General features: G+C 32.9%; 1 long non-coding RNA gene across 1 annotated transcript; it reads left to right on the top strand.

Annotated features, from left to right (window-relative positions):
* The first annotated feature begins 663 nt into the window (after nucleotides 1-663).
* LOC127832161 (uncharacterized) lies at nucleotides 664-4,202 on the top strand. Its single transcript, XR_008026719.1, has 4 exons — nucleotides 664-954; nucleotides 1,368-1,473; nucleotides 2,392-2,522; nucleotides 4,102-4,202. It is a non-coding gene; the product is annotated as an uncharacterized LOC127832161 (long non-coding RNA).
* The last annotated feature ends 4,230 nt before the right edge of the window (nucleotides 4,203-8,432 follow it).

The following is an 8,432-nucleotide window of genomic DNA, read 5'->3' as shown; positions in this document are numbered from 1 at the left end:
GCCAACGATATTGTTAATTCATCTTTGCTTTACATCAAGTTTAACGCATGTATTTAAGCTGCCCTTTTCTTACCATCGGTAATGGTCTGTGATGACACTTCGTGCTCGCTTAGCAATAATGCATATCATGTATTAATGCATGCTTGCAATTGAGTTAAGATTGACAATGTCTTAACCTATCGTTTTGTAACGGCACATATATTTAAGAGAACAACATTAGCAAGAAGGACAGTAGATAACCTAGCATAGAAGAGAACAGCTCATTTATTTGATTACGTGTTAACTTGGCTTACCCACTTTACGGAAGTCCTGGAAAAGCTCATTCTTGTAGTGTGTGGACTTTGAAATGTCGTATTATGAGTAAAATAAAGTACAAAAATAGTCTGTGAGTTTTGTGTATGTGCTATTATGCGACGATGCATATGCGTAAAGTGTCGTCCCAGATTAGCCTTTGCAAATCGCATAGGCCAATCAGGTCTGCACTTTCCGTTTACTTTGGATTTTTTGTTTAAAAAGATTGTTCTTGACTTAAATCCAGTGAATGCGGAAAGTGTCGTCCCTGATTAGCCTGTTCAAACAGCACAGGCTAATGTATGACCTAACTTGACGCACATGCATGAAACCCCTCTTTCACAGAGCGATGCTTAATTTTATTTTAGATGCTGCGGTTAATGAAACACCATCTCGGGTCCCAGTATTATGCAATCATGGATGAACAATGGATGCCAAGAGATTTACTTGAGTGCTTGGAAAATAATATGCCGACATCACAGGTCCTAACCATACTTTCACACGTCTTCGGTGAGATGCAATTGCACAATACAACCTCATACGAACCGTTTACAGACTATATCAGTAAATACTTTATGGCAAAGGGATGCTTTAACCGCGTGGATATGATTGGACGAACAAAGGAGCTGGCAGATGTGGAAAGGGAACTTGAAAAGCGGAGAGGTTGTTTTGAAAATAATCTGAATTTGAAACTTGAAAATGCTTTTGAATTTACTGTCACATCTTCCTTATAAGTGAAATGATGTCAGTTCAATTTATAAAAGACAAGGAGAACTGTATATACATAACAGACAGGCATACGTAATGGTTTATTTACGTTACTTTACAATTTTTTGTAATTTACAAGTGAGTCCATATAGCTTAGTATCATATTGTCTTTTTTATTTATTTATTGATCACATACAGATTATCAGATATACATTATTTAAATATTAAATTGTAGAAAAATTGTGTTTTTTACAAATAAAACAATAATCAACTAAAATAGTAGAGTGTTTATAGAGTAACATATACAGATGATATATACAATGAATTTAACTCTTAATTTGAACAGAAAAACGTTGTTTGTATTGTAGGGGTCTGCGTGTATGGGCAAGGTGGTCTCGGCAAAACAACGCTGATTAATGAAGTGTGTACACGTTGAACGTATATGAAAAAGTCCGTGAAGAAAGTGAACCTTAAGTATGCTACATCAGTCATATGTTTGATTAAGATTTATACAGTGAACCTTAAGTATGCTATATCAGTCGTATGTTTTATAAACATTAAATAAAGTGAACATTAAGTATGCTAAATCAGTCGTATGTTTGATTAAGATTAATAAAGTGAACCTTATTTATGATACATCAGTCTTTTGTTTGATTAACATTAAAGAAAGTGAACATTAAGTTTGCGTCATCAGTCGTATGTTTGATCAAACATTAAAGAAAGTGAACATTAAGTATGCGTCATCAGTCGTATGTTTGATCAAACATTAAAGAAAGTGAACCATAAGTATGCCACATCGGTCGTATATTTGATTAAGATTAATAAAGTGAACCTTAAGCATGCTACATATGTCGTATGTTAGATTTACATTAAAGAAAGTGAACATTAGGTATGCTACATCAGTCGTATGTATTATTAAACATTAAAGAAAGTGAACCATAAGTATGCCACATCGGTCGTATGTTTGATAAACATTAATAAAGTGAACCTTAAATGTGCTATATCAGTCGTATGTTTGATTAAACATTCAAGAATAAGAACCTTTAGTATTCTACGTCGGTCGTATATTTGCTTATCATTAATAAGATGAACCTTAAGTGTGCTACTCCAGTCGTATGTTTGATAAACGTTAAAGAATGTGAACCTTAAGTATGCCACATCAGTCTTATGTGTGTTTAACATTAAAGAAAGTGAAAATGAAAGTGTGAGTATGCTACACAGTCGTACGTTTTATCAAGATTAACCCCAAACGTTAACATTTCAGCGTATTTTCATTTTGCAATACATGCATTATGGTTTCTTGATCACATTTCGGATTGTTGTGACTCGTTCGAAACAATTGTGGAATATATAATAAATAATATTTAAAAATAACATAAATTATTGTTTCAGAGAAACTAACAGTATACGCACAATGCTGGCGTTGATTTTCAAGCAGTTCAATGAATCGTTCATCGAAGATGAAGGAGATGATGTGAACCTTGAAACAGTAGCAGTTTGTTTGATTGAGGCTTGCAAAGACGGTATTTCTTCTTTTAAAGGGGCCTTTTCACAGATTATGGCATGTTTTAAAGTTTGTCATTAAATGCTTTATATTGATAAATGTAAAAATGGGATATAAAAACCTCCAGTAAAAAATCAAATAATCAAATAACAAAATAAAATTTAAAAAAAGAAAAACAGTAACCTCAGCAGGGCTTGAATCAGTGACCCCTGAAGTCCTGGAGTAAAAACCAATTAGACCGCTCGGCTATCCTGCCAAGTATGTATGACAGACGTATTTTATACTTTATATAAGCAATATTCGTAGTTTCACAAAATTAAACGCCAACAACAGAACTCTCAAAATTATTCAATTGTTTCGCGTTGCAAAACTTGATAATTTTCAGGTTTTTAAATCGTCAAAAAATGCAAATAATTGCTATATTAGAGCATGGTAAATGTTCAGTATTACTGTTTCCTTACAAATATCATAACTAAAACGAAAATTTGCGAATCTGAAACAACTTTTTTCAATTTTGTCAATTTACCAAAACGTGAAAAGGCCCCTTTAAGACCTTTCTTGCGGATATACATTTTGAGTTATTATAAATTTAATATAATTTGTGAAAATTCTATATATATAGTAAAACAGATTACCAAATATAATTTTGAATGTAAATCATACGGAAGGGTTACATCATAAAGCATTTTATTTCGATATAAACTGTTAATAAAGGATTGTATGAATCATTACGTATTAAGCGCATGTACGAAGGACATTACGGTTGTGTGTTTATTTTGCAACTGCTCGTTTTTATTACATTATTTAATATCATTTCTTTTAAATCGCTGAAAAGAGGAATTGTTACAATAATATCGTATTATTTGTCACTATAACTTCCGACAATGAGGTAAAAGTTCACAATGAAAAAACATGAAAATAAGCCATGTTATAGACACTCTTAACCGTAACCTTACAGTGGTCACTTCCCGATCGTCTTTCGTGCCGTAGATAGACCTCATGACAATCAAGTAAACGTTCAATCAATAATGTGTATGTTATTAGTTACCCGTTCATATCAGTGCCATTGTATCTTTTAGCACGTTTTAAGACATGAACAAAAAATAATTGCGCGGACTTGTTTAACGAGTTTTTTAACGGTTTAGCACGTGTTACTTGTGTTGAGAAATTAACAATATGCTTCTAACGAACAGTTCTATTTATTTTGTGACGGAAATGACGTCAAAAAGTTGTGGCAGTGATCGCTTCTAGATATAATTATGAACATAATGATTAATATTCTCGGTAAAATTTTAAAATACATGATTTCATTATTTTTTGTCAATATCGTTTCGAGCAATAACGACAAATAAAAGATAAGGGCGATCATTGTTGTATTTTATAACGGGTTTGCTTGTTTAGACTAATTAACAGTTTAAAAATAAATCGAAGTGTTTTCCTTATCGAACAACCCATATTGTGAATCCTTGTGGTAATATATGCTTTTATATGGCTACCCAATACAGCGTTTGATATTTGCAAACAATAGCTAAATAGAATTGGCAAGTGAAGTATTTTTAAAGTATTTGATTGTGTAAGCTACAGTTTTAATATTATAGACGCTGGGAACACCATGCTGTTTTTGGATAATGTAGAGAATGTATATGACAATGAAAGACAACCATTCCGGTCAACTATGAATTCTCTTTTGCGGATTAATGTAAGTGCTTTTGGAAAATTCCTTGTGCTGAATGCTGTTCAGTTTCAACATGATAGTACTTATTAAATTATGGGTTTCTCACTTTTTTGTGTAATATACGTATCAAGTACACGCATGTGGATGTCATTTTACAATACATAAATTGTGCCTGCAGACAAACATCAAATGGATAATGACGTCACGATTACCTCTTGAAAATATAGGAGGAGATCTACGCCACTACCAGCTAGGGCCAATGTCACCAAAAGACGCTGAAAAGCTTTTGGAAATGTCTTGCAAGCCAGTACGTTTCATGACTATATATTTATTTTATTAAACGTCCGACTCATGGTATAGTGGTCAAATTAATTTGAAATTAATTTCATTAACCTATTTTTAACATTTTTGTAATGCTATTTCAGAAATCATTACCGAAAGTTTATAAGATGGCAGTTCTTGAAAAATGTGGCAACGTTCCTCTTGCAATTAAAACTGTCGCCGTAGCATTGGTAAATGATTTGAGCGCTAATAACGACATAAAACTATCCGTAAGCGAGCTGGAACATCGTGTACGCTTATTACTCCATGGAACGTTCGAATGCATAGATTATGCTTTTAATAAGCTTTCAACGTCTTTACAACACTCTCTAAAAATGCTTTCAGTGGTTGGGACTATTCCAATTGATATAGAGTGTATAGAGACAATTTTGAATCTGAGCCCAGAGCCTTTGAATCGATTAATGTCGGAATTGGTCTTACGCCAGTTTGTTCAACCGGAAGCACCGGCCATAGGTGATTTACTATTTGATCGCAAGTGTGTTCGTTACTCGTTGCATCCCTTAATCGTACAGTTCTTTTATAAATGGCTTCACGAAAATACGTTTAAACCTGAACTGATGATGAATGCCAACATACGGTTTTGTATGTATATTCAATGCAAAATCAATAAACTTATCGGGCAATGTGATAAAAACTATTCACAATCTGTCACTGCAGTGCAAGAAAACAGTGAAATGCTTAAGAAGTTTTTGGAAATTGTTCCATTACTAGACGTTAAAGAAAGTAAACATAATGAAGAGGAGGGTGCTCGTGAAGTTTTAGGACTAGTTGCAGAATGGGTGAAAATGTCTCCGAACGACAGGTCAACATTTTACGAGAAGTTTTCTAAGAGTTTTCTTGCGGTAAATGACTATTCTTCGTATTGTTTTTGGTGACTAGAAGCAATGAAAGCGTTCTTGATTGCCAAAGATTTAAGTGAAGCTTCACGAGCTCTTGATGACATCGAAACCAAATTACAACTTGTGAAAATCATGAAATGCAGAAAAATATAACAGTTAATATTCTATTTCAAAAGAGTCGCTTGCTACGTTTGAAAGATATACCGATCAACGAAACACAGGTTATTGAGATTTTAGATAAGTCATTGGAAATGAGCAAACAGCTAGAAATTAAAGATCCAAACATGGCAGTTCTTATATCGAATATTGCAAACCTCAAAGGAAACGTGTGTTTTGATGTGCATAAATACGACGAAGCATATTTTCACCACAGAAAGGCTGTACACATTTTGAGACAGTATATTAAGGATAAGGATCACCCGTACCTTACTGTGTATGAATTTAATATTGGAACTGTCATACTCCAAAAGGCAGAAACTCTTCTTCAGGACGAACTGTTTATACCTGAAGAGATAAACACATATTATCTTGAGGCTTTGGATATATTCAATAAAGCGATTGAACGTGATAGAAACATGGGAAGACATTATCGGCCCCAGTTTGAAGCGAAATTAAGCTACAGGGCTAAGGCGCTGGAGCGACTATTAAGATATAAAGACGCATTAGATGACCCCAATGAAGCAATTCATCTTGTGAAAAATCACTTCGACGTTCATACAGTACTTACAGATGCCTACTTCATGAAAGCTCAAACGCTTCACAAATGGATCTTGAAAATTCAATTAGGTACGTCATACATATTTGCAAGTTTTGTAAAACATGCACGACAATGCAATTTATAAACGTAATGATCTTCTGCGACGCTATTGTTTTAATTTAAGTTTATACTTTGTAGATGAAGAAGATCGCAAGCAACAAAAAGCATATATGAAGACTTTAAGGGATGTCCATGGATTAGTTCTAGATGGCGCTCTTTTGTCGGAACATCATAAGTCGAAATTTCTTGACATGTACCGAAATTTCGCAAAGAAGATGCCGGTGACTGAGAAGTCGAAAGTTGAAGATTTTTGCAATGTTGGTAAACTTTATTTTTATATACAATTACTATTTGGTATTCAGCATTTTATTTCATTAAATACCTTGAATCCTCTCTCATTAAGGTTTACTTAATATCGGTTCACTTCACTTCAACTTTTATTCACATATACGTGTGTGGATATTGTCATTAAACGTTAATGAACAATATAAAGCATTTACCGCAAAAGGCTTATATCGATGTGGTATTCCAAATTAAACATGAATAAAAAAGGATACGCAATCTTGCTTACAGAGATACGAAATGGGAAGACCCTTTGAATCAGATTCTGAGTCGGACAGTTCTGAATCCGATATGAAATATGAAGCTTCATCAGAGGAACTATCTGTCGATAGTGGAACAGAAGAACAAATGGACACAATTGATGAAATGTTACATAATTCATTCGAGTCGCCACACGGTATGACACCAGCAAATAGTTCTCGTAAAAGGTCACGGCATGACTCTGACTCCGAGTCTGATGACAGCATCACCGTTGATCCTAGAAATGTGCAAAACTTTAAGTAGACGTATTGATCATACATTTTAAGTGTTACAGCTATGATTTTATTTGTGACAATCTATATGAATACTGATTATGGTGTTTGTGTTTAATCATTAAAATTCTTATTTATTTTTTAAAATGTATACATAAGTTTTCTGCGAATAACGTAACAATGCTTTTTGTATGTGTTGTTTTCATTTATTTTCACACGCAGTATGGCAAAGTAACCGCACACTTTTATGCATGTAAGTTGTAATGAAAATCGTGATCTGAAATATGAACTCACTAAGCTCTTGCAATATTTTTAGTACATAAGTCATGGCATCCATAACAGATGCGACAAAATATATGTATTCAAGAAATGAGAAAAAAGGCTGGTCTCAAAAACCTATTATGACAAAGTATGATCATTATGTTTATTACTACATATATACATGTTAAGTATCCGTATCCTGTCCTCATTCTGGGGCAAACCATAACAAAATCTGAAAAACGTTTAAGTATGTCAATCCATGTCCTAACTTTTCCTATTCAAGCACCCAATCTAAAAATAGGTGCGTGAAACGACTTGATTGAATAGGAAATAACCAAATGTTGATGATTGAATGATTTTTATTCAGGTTTAAAACACAGAATATACAAGTTATAAATCAAATTTACATAACAATTATTTCTAAAAGTATAACAATTATTACTAAAAGTATTTGTGAGATTGCTGCTAAACAAATCCTATGGTCTAAAAACTGCCATAAAAATAATATGAATTAAGATATGACAATGAAAAGGAACACAAAAGTGCGACAAAATAAAAAGTCTTAATACAGCGTATCAACTTAGACTAGTTTTGAATGGAACAGATCAGCAACAACCTCACACTTAAAATATGGTTAAATGTTACTCTATGGTATTTAATATATTGCTTAAATATCACAGTTGTTCAATATATTACTTAAATATCACAGTTATACATGTATGTCACGCATATTTACTATCACATACTTTCAGTATAGACTAGTAATTAGATATATTATAGAAACAAGTTCACAACTTTGGGAAACTAAGTATGTAAAATAAAATAACTTGGATAATATAGTGTAAAAACCTAGGATTGCCCATGAAAGCCCGAAAGCTTACTTCCAGTGGGTTCCTGTAAAGGTTATGCTTACTATAATATAATTCTATACGAAAATTACACAAAATGAACAATAAATCCCTGATAATAATTGAGTATACACATGTAAGTTGTTACAATCATGTTTCTATAATATATTTGCCATGATGACTAGATCACAAATATTCTAATTGTTACTATTAAGGTGTTTAGCTAAGCACAATAGATGGTTCTTAACAGTTAATGTGAACTTATGTTTATTATCAATTTTCTTTAGGCCACGACTTTTTTTTTATTGGTTTACATAAATTATTTTGAAAATGGTCCATCGGGCGGTCGAAAAAAACAACAACAAAAAACAACATCATTGGAAAAATAAGTT

Source organism: Dreissena polymorpha, chromosome 5 (genome assembly GCF_020536995.1).
Source record: "Dreissena polymorpha isolate Duluth1 chromosome 5, UMN_Dpol_1.0, whole genome shotgun sequence".
Classification (NCBI taxonomy): Eukaryota; Metazoa; Mollusca; class Bivalvia; order Myida; family Dreissenidae; genus Dreissena; species Dreissena polymorpha.
This window is presented reverse-complemented; position numbering and strand designations above follow the sequence as displayed.